Source organism: Puma concolor, chromosome D4 (assembly GCF_028749965.1).
Source record: "Puma concolor isolate L17-30 chromosome D4, mPumCon1.1.hap2, whole genome shotgun sequence".
Lineage (NCBI taxonomy): Eukaryota > Metazoa > Chordata > Mammalia > Carnivora > Felidae > Puma > Puma concolor.
Window position 1 is genome coordinate 12,021,088 of NC_141679.1, and position 17,165 is coordinate 12,038,252.

Sequence of the window (17,165 nt, forward strand, 5' to 3'; positions counted from 1 at the left end):
AATTATCACTACCCTTTGAACTGCTCTGGCTAACGTTCCAGAATTATTAGAATCCTTTTTGAGAGTGATGATAAGATATTAAAACCAAAAACAAATAATGGTTAAAGTGCCTTCTAGGACAAATAGAGCTTCCTTCTCTGCATGTTTGGGTGTCAGATGTTTTGGGGTGGGTGAGAGACAAAGCTGCAGGTCACTGCAGCCCCACAGTGATAGAAGAGTCAGGGCTGAATGTGCCTCCCTGGCTGGTGGATCATCCCTCACCCATAGCTATTGCTGATGATGCTGGAGAGCAGACAGCCACGTTTAAGAACGAGAATGCTGAGAAGCAGCCTCACGAACTGTGTCCAAACAGACTTCACGTTCCCGGGCCTCAGGCAGGTGCCAAACATTGAGTTAATAGGCAGAGGGTCAACAGACAGTGCATCAACCCTGGAGAAGAGGAGAGAACCAGGAAGGGCAGCCCAAAGCCCTTGCCCACGGGGAAGGTCTGTTTAAGAATATCATCAGCAACCAGACAAACCAGTCATGGTTCCTTTTCTGTAACATGCATTTATTGAATGTCTGGTCGCCAGGGCCTCAAAAATGAACAAAATGAGGTAGGTTCCTAGGGATCTCTGTGTCATAAGAAACCAGTGACTAAACCTGTATAAAGGGCTTAGACCAGTATTTGATACATAGTACTCTGTAGGAGGTAACTTATTATTGTTATCATAATGCCTTGTGGGGTTGATATTTTCTGATTACTAGTTATAGTTAGTAGTAGCAGTAGTGGTAGTGACGTGGGTAGATGGATAGATAGGTAGGTAGAGCTACAGTCCTTTGGGGATTCTGTCAGTTACTGTACGGATCGAATCCAATTATACATTCTTGAAATGAGGAAATAACTACTGGTGAGTTCAGGGACCCACCAGGGCCACCATGAGATGGGCCTGAATCCCATTGATTATCTAACCTCCATGAGTCCTCTCTGACCGGTGGGCAACAGTGGTATTTTGGGTCACAAGAAAGTAGAATCAATTCAAATCAGTAATTCAATTTTAACAGATGATCAGCAATCCTCCAAAAGTCTGATTATTTCTTCATTTTCCAGTCCATAGTCATCTGATAAATAGTCTCAGTTCCCTTGGAGGAAGGAAGGCTGGGAGGCTTAACTTTCTGGTGATGTAGCGAGTTCTTTCCTCAATGAGCCCAGCTCCCCCTTCCTTCAAGGGGTATGTGAACTGCTCACAACTAAAAACTGACTGAGGGGCTGTGCCTCTCCCATTAGGATGATTCATGTCTCTTTAGTAAACCTAAAGCTTTTGGCTTATACAAATCAAATAAAATTTCTTTTTTTTTTTTTTCTTTTTAAGTTTGTTTATTTTGAGAGAGAGTGAGCACATTCACACATGCAAAATCCAGTGGGGCTGGATCTCTCGCATCACGAGATCATGACCTGAGCTGAAATCAAGAGTCTGATGCTTAACTGACTGAGCCACCCAGGCGCCCCTGAATAAGAATTCTGAAGGTTAGCCATCTATATCACTTCTGGGGACACTAAGATCAACTAGCCCATGCCAAAAACTTCTGCAGGCCAGACTGGTGATTACTGATCCTCTCCGCTGCCCTTTACTGTAGCCACGCCTACCCTGTCTTTGATAATCAAGTGCAGCCACTTGGCCTCCACTACCCTGGGATGCCATCATTTCCCTCTCAGAGAAGCCCAAGGAAAGAACCAGAAATTGCAGCTGGACTTTGTAACTTCTGTGAATGTTTGCAGGTTGCAGGCTCCGATCTAGTTGCCTGCATACGGGTATGATACAAATGTGTCGGTTAATCTAGTCTTTTAAAAAAACATTCCTTTATATCAGCAAGGAAAGCTGAAAGCCCAATAGAAAAATGGGCAAAGGATAAAATTTCTTTAAAAAGCAATGCACCTAACTAATGACTATATAGAAAAATATTTAGCTTCACTAATAATGACATGAACATAAGACAACAAAGAGATACTGGTTTTCATCTGTGGGGGGATGTGGAGCCTTAAGAGCCTTACGTTTTGTAGTTGGAGTAAAAACTGGTCCAGGTTTTCTGTAAGACAACATAGCAATATACATCAGAACCCTTGGGTTTGGGTCCACAGTTCCATTTCAATAATTTATATTAAGGAAATAAAGTATGAAGATGTCACAGAGCCGTTTTTATGTGTGAAGTCTTGGAAACAACCTAAATATCCAAAAACAGGAACTTGCTTTACATAAATTATGGTTTACACATGAAACATTCAGACATTCAGTCATTCATTAATAAGCACTTATCAAGCACCTGCTTTGTGAGAATTCTGTTGTAAAATCTGGGGATGCAGATGATCTCTCTTTTTTTCTTTATGGAGCTTTTAGGACTTGGTGACATAGAGTATATAGAAAAATAAATTTTTACTTTTTATTTTTCTATGTTTTATTTAGTTTTGAGAGATAGAGACAGAGACAGAGCACAAGTGGGGGAGGGGCAAAGAGAGACGGAGACACAGAATCCAAAGCAGGCTCCAGGCTCTGAGCTGTCAGCACAGAGCCTGACGCAGGGCTCGAACCCACGGACTGCGAGGTCATGACCCTAGCCTAAGTCAGATGCTTCACCGACTGAGCCACCCAAGCACCCCCCTTTTTTAAATTTATTTTTATTTTATTATTATTATTTTTTAGCTATGATGCAAATTAAAAGGGTCATGTGATAAAGAGTAGGGAGGAGGCTACTTTATATTAAGTAAGTTAGGAAAAGCCTGAGATGACATTTAAGTAGAGATGTAAATGGCAAGAAGGACACTAGAAATCATTGTTATGTAGGTCTGTATTTTTTGACATGAAAAGATATTACAAGCCCTAGTTTTTCATAAAACTGTATTGGGGGGGTTGTGGGGGGATGTAGTCCAGAAGGAAGCCTGAAGGAACTGATACTGATGAGAACACGTCCCCAGCTGCTGGTAACTGCAGAGATGGCTTAAAGCTGATTGAGCAATAAAGTAAGTGATTGATTCCTGTACCTGAAAAGGCAGGATTTCCAGGGGCTCAGTAATGTCCCAGAGGACCTGGTTGCTGTCTCTCTGTCTCTCTCTCTGTTTCTCTCTTGTACATTCCATGGAGTTGTTTCTTCTCTCAAGATCCCAAGAGAGCTGCCAACAATTCCTGGGTTACATGTTTCCTCATTAAGGTCCGGTAGGACCTAGACAGCATCTTTGTTTCAACGTCCCAGAAAAAGATACGAACTTCACTCTGGTTGAACTGGCTTGGGTCACATGACCACTCTTGAATCAAATATCTCGGCCAGGGGGATGGGCTATAATGGTTAGCTGAAATATTAAAGACCCAGCCATGGTGCCGCAGTGAGTAAATCTCTAAATCATCAGGCTGAGAACTAGCAGGGAGCATATGTCTCAAAAGAAGTTTGGGGAAACTTTTCCTAGAGGAAGGAGAAAAATTTCTGGGTGGCAAATACCAGTTGCATACTGAAAAACACCAAAAAATGAATGTATATCACTAAGCTTTAGATAATGAAATTACCAGTGGTTTTTTACTTTCTTTTTTATACTTCACATCTGAGTTTTTTACAGTGAGACTACATTAATTTTATAGCTACAAGACAACAAAATGATTTCTATTTTTTATAATTTTTTTGTTTATTTTGAGAGAGAGAGAGAGAATGAGTGCACATGTGCAGGGGAGGGGGAGGGACAGAGAGAGAAGACAGAGAGGGAGAGAGAGAGAGAGAATCCCAAGCAGGGTCTGCACTAGCAACACAGGGCCAGACAGGGGGCTCGAACTCACAAACCATGAGATCATGACCTGAGCTGAAATCAAGAATGGGACACGTAACCAACTGAGCCACCCTGGTGCCTCTCCATTTTTTTTTTTTTTTTTAATCTGGCAAAATGAATACAAGGCAATAAATGGACAAAGACTCTTTTTCTGGCTTCTGTGTAAGAGCTCTTGCCTTTGAATTTGCTTCTCCTTCCCTAAAGCATTGTTTTTGCCACAAGCCGGCTATTCCAACCTTTTCCCTAGGTAAAAAGCAGGGTCCTGTTACAGGCAGGCTCTTGGACCCACAGAGTCTCCCTCCTACCCGCCCTGTTCCACTTAACAATTTAGCAAGGCCTGCTGGCTTGCATTGCCCAGCTTCGTATGTGCTATTCTGGGCCCCTGTAATTCTTCAGCCAGTTGAGAGTTCTCTTTGGTCACAGCTGAGATACTGCAGACTAAGAATAGGCGCCTGACTGATGAAGGAAGGTGACAGCGATGGGGCCGCGAGGAAATGTGCTCCCTGCCAGGGCTGCTTTAACAGCCCTAAAGCTCAGTTTTGTTCTTTGCTCCTGGGTGTGCCGCTGGTCTGTGGTTCTGTTTTCCATATGTTTCTTGTAATCTTGCCAGCTGCATAATCACACAAGTAACTTGGGCTGGAGAGGCTTATTAAGGGTCCCAGAGAATGCTCCTTCTCAGCCGGGCTTCCTACTGGAAGTCCTGGATCCGCGTTTGCCACACAATTCTCTATTGTGCACTTGGGGACTTTTTCCTCAGAGGCTTTTGATTGGAGGCCAAAAGGATATTTTTGCATTTTCTGAGAACTGCTGGGAGAAACCAGTGAAATTCTCTGCCTTCTCAGCACAGTTGCCTGCTCTTGTAAAGTGGCAAAGGGTTTTACCGTTGCAGGGTGAGCTCCACCCCTGCCCAGCTCGGTAGCCTCGGGGAGTTTATGTGTTTTAAGCCTATAACCCATGTTTGGGGCCTCAGCTGGAGGTCGTCAGGGCTGGGGGCTGGACTCATCTGAGAGCTCATTCACACACGTCTAGCAGGTGGATGCTGGCCGTCAGCAGGAGTTTCCACTTTTCCATGTGGTTTCTCTGCAAGTTGGGTTGGACTTCCTCAGAGCATGATGGCTGTGTTCCCCACGCAAGCGCTGCAAAAGAGGGAGCAGGGAAGAAATTCTATCTCCTCTGACCTCGCCTCACAAGTCATAAGTCATTATTTCTACCACATTCTATCCACGGAAGCAGTCATCAGTCCCGCTCAGGTTCAGAGGGAGACTAACTAGAATCTGCTTTTTGATGAAGAGAGACAGGTTCTGGAAGAGGGTGAGACTGGAAATTTTACTGGGGTGACTTTGGGAAAATATAACCTGCCACATTTGCACACAGGTCACTAAGCGAGTTCACCGAGGTGCTTCCAAGACTCAATAATTATACTTTGAGATGGAGAAAGGTGATGATGTCGGGAAGGAGCATGGCTGGCTCCACTGTGATAAACTAGGATAGACGTTTGTTCCAGTTTCCCGGAGCAATTGCTGAGAGAAAGTCCAAGAAAAAGGAAGGCCATAGGAAGGAGCCTAGTTCAAAAATGTTTACTGGTTGGCTGAAACACCCTGGCCTGCTATAGAGACCTTAACTGTACTATTTACTTAAAAAATTTTTTTAAGTTTATTTATGTATTTGAGACAGAGACAGTGTGAGTGAGGGGGCAGGTGGGGGGAGAGAGAGAGAGAGAGAGAGAGAGAGAGAGAGAGAGAGAGAGAAAGAAAGAATATCCCAAGCAGGCTCCACACTGTCAACACAGAGCCCGACGTGGGGCTCGAACCCGCAAAACCGTGAGGTCATGACCAAAATCAAGAGTCAGATGGTCAACCAGCTGAGCCATCCAGGTGCCCCAAGACCTTAAGTTTAAATAGTTGAATCCTCTGGATGCCTGGTTGGCTCATTTGGTTGAGCGTCCAACTTCAGCTCAGGTCATGATCTCGAGGTTCATGAGTTTGAGCCTGCTTTGGATTCTGTGTCTCTGTCTCTCTCTGCCCCTCTCCACTCATGCTCTGTCTCTGTCTCTGTCTCTCTCTCCCTCAAAAATAAATAAAACACTTATAAAAAAGTTGAATTTTCTTACAAACTTGAAGGACAGAGCTCTACGAAGGCAGAGACCAAGTCTGCCCCATTCTGATGTGTGTTCATCGTGCCTCACGTATACAGCTCCAGTGACCCGTGTGGAAAGGGGACCATGGAGAGGGCTGGGCTATTGGCCAAGATCTGAGACTAAAGATGGGTCTCAAGCTTGACCAGTAGGTGACATTCTGTGTGTCCTAGGTGTGTGCTGTGCTGTCAGAGCACTGGTATCCAGAGGGAGCACAAGGGTTGCAAACCTCCAAGGCGCTCTGTGAACAGGAGCCTCAAGCCTTTACACACTTTCTGACCCATTTCTGTTTTCATGCCCATTTGCAAAGGTAGGGGCCCACAAGTTGCAGGCGATGCCATTAGAAATTCAGTCTCCTGTCTGCAAGTGTGTTAATTCACATAGTCCGAGTGGATTTATTGAGTGGTTAGTAGGCACCAGATGTTGAAAACGGGTGAGATGGTGTCTTAGTGACTCCATAGCCTGAACCGTGGTCTGGAGTGTGGCGGGGAAATGCTCACCCAAGGATGGAGGGACAAAAGGGTCTGGGAGACGTGGTCCGAAGAAGAGAGGAGAGGAGGCTGAGGCGGAAGCTTCTGCTCCATTTTACTGAGACTTCTGGGCTGCACCTCAGCCAAGAGTTCACACAGAAGTACCCCCTGGATTCCCCACACGGCGACTCTCAGGTAGCCTTCTGCTGGCACCAGCCCCAGCCATAGTAGAGGAGAGTGGATGGCCTGGGCCTGGGTACGTTATCGACTCTTCCTTCAACAAGCATAGCCTCCTCTTGATTCCCACTCAAGCCTTGGGTGCTGGATGTAGAAAATTGCATGGCCAGGGAACAGAGTCTCAGATTGTCAGGGCTGTTGGCGCGTTCTGCGGTTTTCCTCAGGCTTCTTCCAGGTGTTCTTGGTCAGGCCTCTTGCCTCCATCCATCACTCCAATGCCTTCCTCCTCACACCCCCTCTCTCATGCCCAGACCCAGGCTGAGATGTGCACCACGCGCACATCTGCAGGCAATGAGAGAATCCTGGACTCTGGGAGTTCCGGAAGCCAATACTAGAAAGGGGTAGGGAAGCTTCAGGTTTAGAGCATTCTAGGAAGTAGTGTGGAGACAACCAATGCTATACTTGTGGAAATTTCCTCTGTAAAACATTTGTCAAGTAAAAAGTTCTTTTCATCGCCTTCTTGTCAGCAGAAGAGCAACTTCTCCAGTGTTCTAGACTTCTCTGTGTCTCTATCTCTGGCTCTTTCTGTCTCCCCTCAGTTTTCCTTCTTAAACTAAAGGCTCCTGGCAGCCCCCAGATTTCCACTTCCTCTTTCTTTTACATTAAAAATAATTTTTTTAACATTGTATTTTGTTAGAGACAGAGACAGAGTGTGAGCAGGGGAGGGGCAGAGTGAGAGGGAGACACAATCTGAAGCAGGTTCCAGGCTCTGAGCTGTCAGCACAGAGCCCCATGTGGGACTCGAACCCATGAACTGTGAGATCATGACCTGAGCTGAGGTTAGACGCTCAACTGACTGAGCCACCTAGGCCCCTCCACTTTCTCTTTCAATATAATCAGTCCTCCTCAGGAGCTCAACCACTTTGACTAGTGCTGTTCTTTTTTGCTTTAGGTATTATCTGAAATGTTGCCTCCTCCAGGAATCCTTCCTAGGGCTGGGTTAGGGGCCCTGCTGTGGGTTCCCACAGCAGTTTACCTTTCCCACTAGCAAATCATTTGTCACATTGTAAAAAAATGTTGATTATTGCCTTCTGAATGGTATTTCTCCTCCTCTAGGCTCTAAGCTCTTTGAAAGAAGGTGTGGTTTCTTTTTCTTCCATTTTAGCTCCTGTGGTGAGCATAAGGAGGGATTCAATAAATGTGTGTCATAACAGGAAAATATACGTTACTTCATTTTCTTCCTAGATTTTCCAGGGGCAAAAGAGAATGAGGAGAAAATGTAGAGAACTTGCATAAGGAATGGCACCCCCTGCCCTGATATAGTTTCTTCCTAATACTTTCACCAGTATTGGGACCATTGTGTTGTGGTGAGATGTAGTTAAATCCAAGCCATCTTCAAGGTTTGAGACATCAAGTTTCTGGGAACAGGGAGTGGGTCACCCTTAAATGGTAAATAGCCATTCTGTGTCCTTATGTTAGAGAATAGCCAGGTGCACAGCAAGAACAAAAACAAGAACAAAAGAGGACTGGTGTGGTATTGTGATTTACAGTAAGAAATATGTATTTGGTCTTTATCCACTGTTCCTGGCACAGAGCTCCTAAAAGCCTTGGAATTTCCTAAGTAACAAGAGCGATCGATCGATAAAGGTCTTTTGTTAATAAATTGATCACCAATGGGCAATGATTCAACCAAACATGCCTACGTAAAGAATAAGACAGTGACAGCAACCCCCACCCCTCCAAAAATAAAATGAAAATGAAAACAAAAACAGAAAAGGAGGGTTGCAGAGACCTTCCGGGCTGGTGCTCCCCTAGCGGTGCTGGGGCGGGGGGCGTGCTCAGAGAGCCTGGATGCTCCGTGCCTGTTCACCCCGCTTTGCCTGGTGCATCTCTTCCATCTGACTGTTTCTGAATTATATCCTTTTATAATAAACCATCATCTGGTGAGCAAAATGTTTCTCTGAGTTCTCTGAGCTACTCTAGCAGATTAATCCAACCCAACAGTGGAGGTCCATCTACAGCCAGTGGGTCAGAAGTACAGATGACACCTGGGCTTGAGACTGGCCCCTGAGGTGAGCAGGGAGGGGGCTGTCTCTCTGGAGGACTGAGCCTTTAACCTGTGGATATGATGCCGTCTCCAGGCAGACAGCATCAGAATTGAGTTAGATTGTGGGGCACTCAATTGGTGCCTGAGAATTGCCTGGTGGTGTGGGAACTCCCCCCCCCTCCCCCAACCCCAAACATTAGAATTGGGTGCGGAATCTTAGTTGGTGATCAGAGGTGGGATCAGAGTTAGAATTTTTAACTGCTATTCAGTTGGTGAGAGAAAAGGCTCAGAGTTTCTGCCCTAGATGTTGAGCGCTGAGATTCCAAGAACTGCATTCTTAGAGAAATTGTTGTGTGCTGGATTTGCCATTTTTTTTTAAAGAAGTGAGTTTTGATTGTTATCAAAGTAATACATGCATATAATTTTAAAAAATAAAATATTTTGTTAAAAACCTATAACAAAAGAAAATAGCCCCTGCCTCACCTGCCCCATTCCCCAGTTCTGCTCTCTGAGGCAATGGCTTTCAAACACGTTGAGCTGTCGATAGTGTGGTTATGTTGTTATTTCTCAATTTATCTGTTTTTGACAGTGTCTGTCTGGTGACTTGTTATTGATATTGAGGGTGTGCCTCTCTTAACCACATCCCTACATACATGCCCTCCTGCCATCGTCTCAGTAGAGTTATTAGTAAAGATGAGGTTCAGTTGTATATAACAGAAAATTTGAAATAACTGTGACTTAAACAGAATTTTCTTTCCTCTAGAGTAAAAGAAACTGGGAAGCAGCGCTTCTGGAGATGGTATAGTGGTATAGTGGTTTTACAGGCACCTGGAAGGAGGCGTCACCTGGCTTCCATTTTCAAGGTCACCGTTAGAGATCCAGCTATTTATATGCCCGAGTTCTCCAGGGAGGAAGATGGAAGAAGGGGCTGTCTCCATGGATGTGCATATTCTGGACATTTAGAATCATACAATATGTGGTCCTTTGTATCTGGCTGCTTTTACTTAGGATGATCTTTCCAAAGGTCATTCATGTAGCACGTATCAGTACTTCATTCCTTTCTGTTACTAAATAACATTCCATTGTACAGATACACTACATTTTATTTCTCTCTTAATCAGCTGATGGGCATTTGGACTGTTTTCACTCTTTGGGGATTATGAACAATGCTGCTATTAGCATTTGCATACAAGTTTTTGCGTGGACATAGTTTTAATTTCTCTTGGGCATATACCTAGAGGTGGAATTTCTGGGTGCTGTGGTAACGCTATGTTACACATTTTGAAGGACTGTCAGATTTTTTGGAAAGCAGCTGCACCATTTTACACTCCATCAGCAGTGTGTGAGGGTTCCAGTTTCTCTGTATTCTTGCCAACACTTGTTTTTGTCTATCTTTTTAATTCTAGCCATCCTAGTGGATGTGATGTGGGATCTCATTGTAGTTTTGATTTGTGTTTCTCTAACGAGTAATGATACTGAGGGTTTTTTTTTTTAAAGTGTTTTTAATGTTTATTTTGTAATTATTGTTCTATTTTAATTCCAGTGTCGTTAACACACAATGTTGTGTTAGTTTCAGGTGTACAATATAGTGATCCAACAGTTCTTTACATCACCAGTGGATGTTGAGCATTTTTGTTTATTTGGCCATTTGTACATCCTCTTTGGAGAAATGTCTATTTTAATCTTTTTCTCATTAAAAAAATTTTTTTTAATGTTTATTTATTTATGCAAGAGACAGAGACAGAGTGTGAGCAGGGAGAAAGGGAGACAGAATCCGGAGCAGGCTCCAGGCTCTGAGCTGTCAGCACAGAGCCTGACATGGGGCCCGAACCCACCAACCATGAGATCGTGACCTGAGCCAAAGTCGGACACCCAACCAACTGAGCCACCCAGGCGCCCCAGTCTTTTTCTCGTTTTTAAATTGGGTTATCTTTTTATTGTGGAGTTGTAAAAGTTCTTCTTATATTCTATATACAAGTCTCTAATCAAATACACAATTTGCACACGTTTCTCCCATTCAGTGGTTATCTTTTTACTTTCTTACTGGTATCTTTTGAAGCACGTTTTTCATTTTTATAATGTCTAGCTTATCTATTTTTTTCCTTCACTATTTGTGTTTTTGGTGCCCTGTGTTGATTTGCCACAGAGTTTTGAGTGTTGAGATTTTGTTTTCGGTGGTTGCTCTAGGAATTATGATATCCATCTTTAACTTTTAGCCATCTGCTTCCAATTGATTCTGACTTAATTCTGCTAAAATATAGCAACTCTGCTTGAACATAGCCCCACCTCTCCCCTTTGTGCTATCATTGTCATATACGCTATGTACTTGTAAACCCAAGAGCACAGCTGTTTTTTTTGGTTAGATGAAATGGCAAATTTAAGTTCAGGTCAACAGTAACATGAAGGGGTGGGAGATGGGCGAAGAGTTACTATGTGCAAATTGTGGTGAGGTTTTTTTTCCAAGTCCAGGAGTAGCATAGAAATATCAAGTAACTTTCAATATTTATGGGGAAAAAATTGGGTGGCGTTGACAGTAATGTTAAAAGTATGGGAAGGCAAGTAGAGTGTACAGGCCAGTAGAGGGATACAGAAAGGGAAAATATAGAAAACCTTGTCAATTCATCAGTCTGGAATAGAGGAAAAAGTAGAGAAAGGATACTAAAGAGAAAATATGTAATATAGCAGTAGAAGCAAGTAAAAATGAATCAACAAGTACAATAAATTTAAATGTATTAAAATTGTCTTATTAAAGATAGATAATGAGTTGGGTCTTCAAAGTGTAACTATACTTAAAACAGATACATCTACAACACTACCACTAGAAAAGCTGAAAATAGAAAAATGGGGAAAGATATAGCAAGCAAATACTAAGTAAAAGAAAGCTTTATAAAGTCAGAAAAAAATTCAAAAATAGAAGCCTCACTGGTAATAAAGAAGAATACTCAATTACTTAAGTACAAAATGTGAAACTGATAGAATCATAAGACATGAACAAATACACAAACTAATGTTCTTTGCGACTAGGAAGAAATGGCTTCCTAGGATTGGCTCTATGTGTTCTGTGCAATGAAATAGAATGAATATTGTGTGGCAGCTTTTAAGAAACTCTCTAGAAAGTCATTTGCACCTGTCCTTTGCTCCCTCTTCATTTCTTCCTCCAATCAGCTAGCTGGAATATGGATGTAATGCCCAGATCTGAAGCTGCTATATTATAATGTGAGGCAGGAGGCATGTGCAAAAGAGAGCAGAACAGCAAAATAAAACAAAACCATATCCCTGATAACTTTGTGTTACTATCTACCAATCCTGTACAGTCTGTCTCTGGAATTCTTTTATATCTCAGAAAAACCGATTTATAGCTTGTTGAGCCAATAGGATTTTGGATTTTCTGTCAGCTGTCAGGAGCATTGCACATGTAGTCCTTCTTTAAAGGAGTGCTCAACTATTGGTTATACGACTTTTTTGGTCAAGCTTCTGATACCCCTTGTTAGTATGTGATTGGCAGTGGTTTTGCATGCATTTCAGTTAGAAAGTATAACACGGTGTCACCTAGTTTTTTCTCAGGTCTCCTAAAAGCACAGCTCTGCAAAGAAATATGTATCTAACCGAGGTCAGTTCTTCAACAATGAAATTTTGTTTCACTGATACCAATTTTCTACCCAACTGAACTGTTTCTGCACCTTTCAAGATACACAATAAGTACACAATAACTTCTCATTTTCATGCTGAAATGTAGTATAATCTTTTTGAAGATCACTTAACACATGCATACCACAGTGCACACTATTTAGCTGAAGTGATGTTGAGGTGAATAACCAAATGACCAAGGTCAGTTTTGTAAAGGCAGCAATAAATATGTCCTGACTAATGCCTGGTGAAGAGTAATTACACAGTGCTATAGATTATTAGGTCTATGCAGCCTAGTTTCAAGGATAATAAAATGTGTCTTAGAATCAATGACATATACTAAGTTTTGATATCCAATAAGGAAAATCCTTCCACCCTGATGGTGGTTGTTTTAAGCCACTAAATTTTGAGGGTGATTTATCCTGCAACAAAAGCTTAGTGATACACTCATTTGTGAAAATAACTGGGAAATGCATCTGTTTCTAAAGTTATACAAATTCCTCATTGAATAAAACGTTAGACACCCTATACAGGATCAGTTCTTGACCACACATATTCTGTGCTTATGATAAAGGGAGAAATAACATCTTAGCCATTGATTTTATTTAAATATCAACTTGTTCTTTCTGTAAGTAACCATGTACGTTGGGAAAGCTGAGAGTCACCTAGATTTAGGCCCAGGGGAAGACAAGTAAGCTCAGAAAAACCACAAATCATATTGTGGCTGAGAACTCAGACTGATATTTATGAGCAATTATAGCAAAGATTCAGTCATTTTAAAGTATGTGCTTTTAGGGGTGAGTAATAAACCTTTCCAGAATTGAAAGGACTCTTCTGCTGTCAGTTCTCTTCCAGTCCCTGTTCTTTCCTCCCCAGGAATAAAGTGTCAGAATAGCATCTGTACAATCTAATGCCCACATTTTTAACAGGAGTACCATTTTGCTATCGATAATCATTGAAGGTGGGTGATAGGCACATAGGAGTTCATTGTTCAATTTTCTCTAGTTTGTAGTATGTTTGAAAGATTTTATGATAGGGGCATCTGGGTGGCTCAGTTGGTTAAGCATCCAGCTCTTGATTTTGGCTCAGGTCATGATATTGGGGTCGTGAGATTGAGCCCTGTGTCAGGCTCTGTGCTGACAGCGCAGAGCCTGCTTGGGATTCTCTCTCTCCCCCTCTCCCTGTGCCCCTCCCCAGATCTCTCTCTCTCTCAAAATGAATAAATAGACCTAAAAAAAAAAAAAGGAAGTTTTTATGATCAAATTTAAAAAAATTTTTTTTAACGTTTATTTATTTTTGAGACCGAGAGAGAGCATGAACAGGGGAGGGTCAGAGAGAGAGGGAGACACAGAATCTGAAACAGGCTCCAAGCTCTGAGCTGCAGCACAGAGCCTGACATGGGGCTCGAACTCATGGACCACAAGATCATGACCCGAGCCGAAGTCGGACGCTTAACCGACTGAGCCACCCAGGCGCCCCTATGATCAAATATTTATTTAAAAGGCTGCTTCTTTGAGCAGTTCCAAACAATGATTGATATTCAGTGTTTATTTATCCATATTGGTATAATTTAATATTTAATAATTAGGCACTCAGGGGGTGCCTGCATGGCTCTGTCAGTTAAGTGTCCGACCTCGGCTCAGGTCATGATCTCATGGTCTGTGAGTTCGAGCCCCGCGTCTGGCTCTGTGCTGACAGCTCAGAGTCCGGAGCCTGCTTCAGATTCTGTCTTCCTCTCTCTTTGCCCCTCCACTGCTCACAGTCTGTCTCTCTCAAAAATAAATAAACATTAAAAAAATTTTTTTTAAATAATGATAATTAGGCACACACAATGTACATTTCTTTCTAAGAAATATCTAGATCATTTCTGCTATAAATAGTCTCTAAAACATTTATGAATGTAATGCTATCATGTCTGAGATTTGCTTTAAATTATGCCAGTGGTGAAGGGCGTAGAGTATGAATGCAACAAGACCGGCCACAGGTCAGTAATGGTTGAAGCCGGGTGAAAGGTGCCTGGGGCTACTTACGCTTTCCTCTCTACTTCTGTGCATATTGTAAATTTTCTGCAATAAAAAAAAAAAAAAGATGTATCTGTTGTCCAGCAATTCCGCTTCTAGGTATATACTTTCAAAGAATTGAAAGCAGAGACTTCAACAAACATTTGGCCACCCGTGTTCACAGCAGCATTGTTCGCAAGAACTAAAAGAGGAAACAACCTAAATATCCACCGATGGAAGGATGGAGAAACAGAATGTATCAGATATGAATACAACGAAGTATTTTTCAGACTTAAAAAGGAAGGAAATTCTGACACATGTTACAACATGGATGAACCTTGAAGACATGATGCTGAGTGAAACAAACCATTTGGGAAAGGACCGACCGTATGATTGTACTTATGTGAGGTACCTAGAATAAGCCAAATTCGTAGAAGTGGAAAGTAGAATCGTGGTTGCCAGGGCCTGGGGGGAAGGAGACTGGAGAGTTGGTGTCTAATGGGTAGAGTTTCAGTTTGGGAAGATGAAAAAAGCTGTGGAGACAGATGGTGGTGATGGTCGCACAGCAGTGTGAATGTACGTGGTGCCACTGAACTGTACATTTACAAAGGGTTAAAATGGCAAACGTTACATATATTTTTTGACCACAGTAAAAGACATTTTAAAGAGATACGTCTGGTTTTTAATAAATGATACGGAGGAGAGAGACGTAGAGAGAGAAAAACTAAAAGACGTGGACGTGATGAGCACTGCTTGGATCTCTAAAAACTCTGATAATCCTTCTGTCCTCACACATACCCATCAGTTCCTTGTACAGATTCTCTGGTTTACTCCACACACAGCCCCCTCCCTGCCCCACGTGGACTCTGTTCCTCCAATGTCCCCATGCTTCATAGTCAGCCCTGAAGTGCCACCTAGAGCCGTCAGAGACAAACTTGAGAAGAGGCGTGCTTCTCCGCCATGCCTCTTGGATGTCCGCCTTTGACAGCCTCTCAGGACTTCCCTGTCTCAAAGCCTGCCCTCCCAGATGGTTCTGGGCTCTTCCTTTCCAGATGTCCTCTTAACCGGGTCTAACCGCCTGGCAACACTCCTGACTTCTCTGAGGAGAAACCTGGCGAATGTGCCCTGCTCCCATTTTCTGCACTTCGCACATACTTCCCACCTCTGGGTTCTCCCACTTAGCTGTGTTGCTTTTTGCCGCCGTCCGTGTTTGTTGGTGCCCCCTAAAACTACCTAGGGGTCTGTGTGTCTTGGAAAACACGTCCAGAACGCTCTTGCAGAGCTCATTAGAAACTCTTTATGGCATTGGAAGAAGTCCAATAGTGGGAATAAATCACATCAGAAGTTAAATATCAGTCATTTAAAAACACATTCTACACTAAGGAAAATGGTGGTTTGTAAACATAGCCACTTAAGGACAGACACAGTAGGATTACAAAAAAAAGTGGAGTAAATGTGTTTTAAGACAAATGACTCCTGTCAATCACCTGTCTGATTTATTTTCACTTGTTTATACCTTATCTTTCCCCCACAGTGTTTGTTTTATTTCATTAAAAAAATTTTTTAATGTTTATTTTTGAGAGAGCGAGAGACAGAGACAGAGTATGAGCAGGGGAGGGGCAGAGAGAGAGGGAGACACAGAATCCGAAGCAGGCTCCAGGCTCCGAGCTGTCCGCACAGAGCCCCACACAGGGCTCGAACCCATGAACCGTGAGATCATGACTTGAGCTGAAGTCAGGCGCTTAACTGGCTGAGCCACCCAGGCGCCCCTCCCCCACAGTGTTTAAAGTGACTTGCAGAGATGTGTAGAATTAAGCAGGATGAAAAATAGTAACAAAAGGCGAGGCCATCATAAATGCCTGGTGTAAGAAAAGCAGTTTGTTCCAGGGATGAGCCAGGTGTATACAACTTGCGTGTTCCTTGCTGGTGGCACAACACCAGATGGACTCTGAGCGACTCAGTAGCCAAAACCAAGTGGGAAATGCTGTGGGTGACAAGAATCATGGCAGTGGTTAAAAAAACCCTTGGAAGTCCCCAAGTCAAGTTAATGCCGGCTGATGAGTCCTCTCTGGGCCCAGCTATTTCAGATCCAGTGTCAGGATCTGATACTGGATCTCTTGGGAAGATGCTCCACCCACACTATGCCTGGCACCCAGAGAGCATCCTGCTTCTAGAGCCTTCTGGTAACAGACGGCATCTGGCCATTCTCCCTTCCCACCCCCCACCACTCGGAGCCTACATGGGAGGCCCAAGACCAGGCAAGTGTGCAGCACAGAACAAAGTGTCCGAGTCTGGTCCCACGTTGAGCTTTTGTTAACGACTACTGATCTATGAAACGCTGATTAAACCGAATTTGAAAACAGTCTATTGTTTTTGTTCTGGATTTTACACGTAAACATCTTTGTTTAAATTGAAGACGGTAGGGGAAAAAGTTGCTACAGTTTTTTACTCGCATAGATACATCTACTCCAGTCCCAAAGCAGAATGCTTTTCTTTTATCACTTCCACTGCTGGGGAGATAGCAAAGCAATTTAGAGCCTAGTAGAGGAAGTTGATTTGACCTTGGCACAAAACTTATTGTCACATCAAGAGATACAGAGGCTGAACATTCTCTGGGCAGTGTCTGACTATCTAGTCAACAGAAGATCAAAGCAATACATGAGCTGTCAGCCCCAGGACAGCAGCAGGGACAAGATTTTGGGTTCCAGAAGGTTTACCCCACAGGGTGTGGGTGGGCCTGGGTCAGTACAGTGTGTAAGAAAGAAAATCAGGTCACAAAAGCTGACCTTAAAGCTTTCCATGCCCAGGGGAAGGGTCCAGACAGAGAGCAGATAGCAGTTTCATAGACAAGTCCCTGAGGCAGTCAGATATGTCTCTCTGTTGTCCAGTTTTTGTCAAGAGTGTTGCTATGAGAAATGACAGT

General features: G+C 43.1%; 1 long non-coding RNA gene across 1 annotated transcript; it reads right to left on the reverse strand.

The window, feature by feature from the left end:
- Positions 1 to 2,805: 2,805 nt before the first annotated feature.
- On the reverse strand, positions 2,806 to 6,928 carry LOC147574711 (uncharacterized). The gene is made up of 2 exons (XR_015243447.1): positions 6,422 to 6,928; positions 2,806 to 4,923 (listed from the first exon to the last, which is right to left on the reverse strand). It is a non-coding gene; the product is annotated as an uncharacterized LOC147574711 (long non-coding RNA).
- Between the last annotated feature and the right edge of the window lie 10,237 nt (positions 6,929 to 17,165).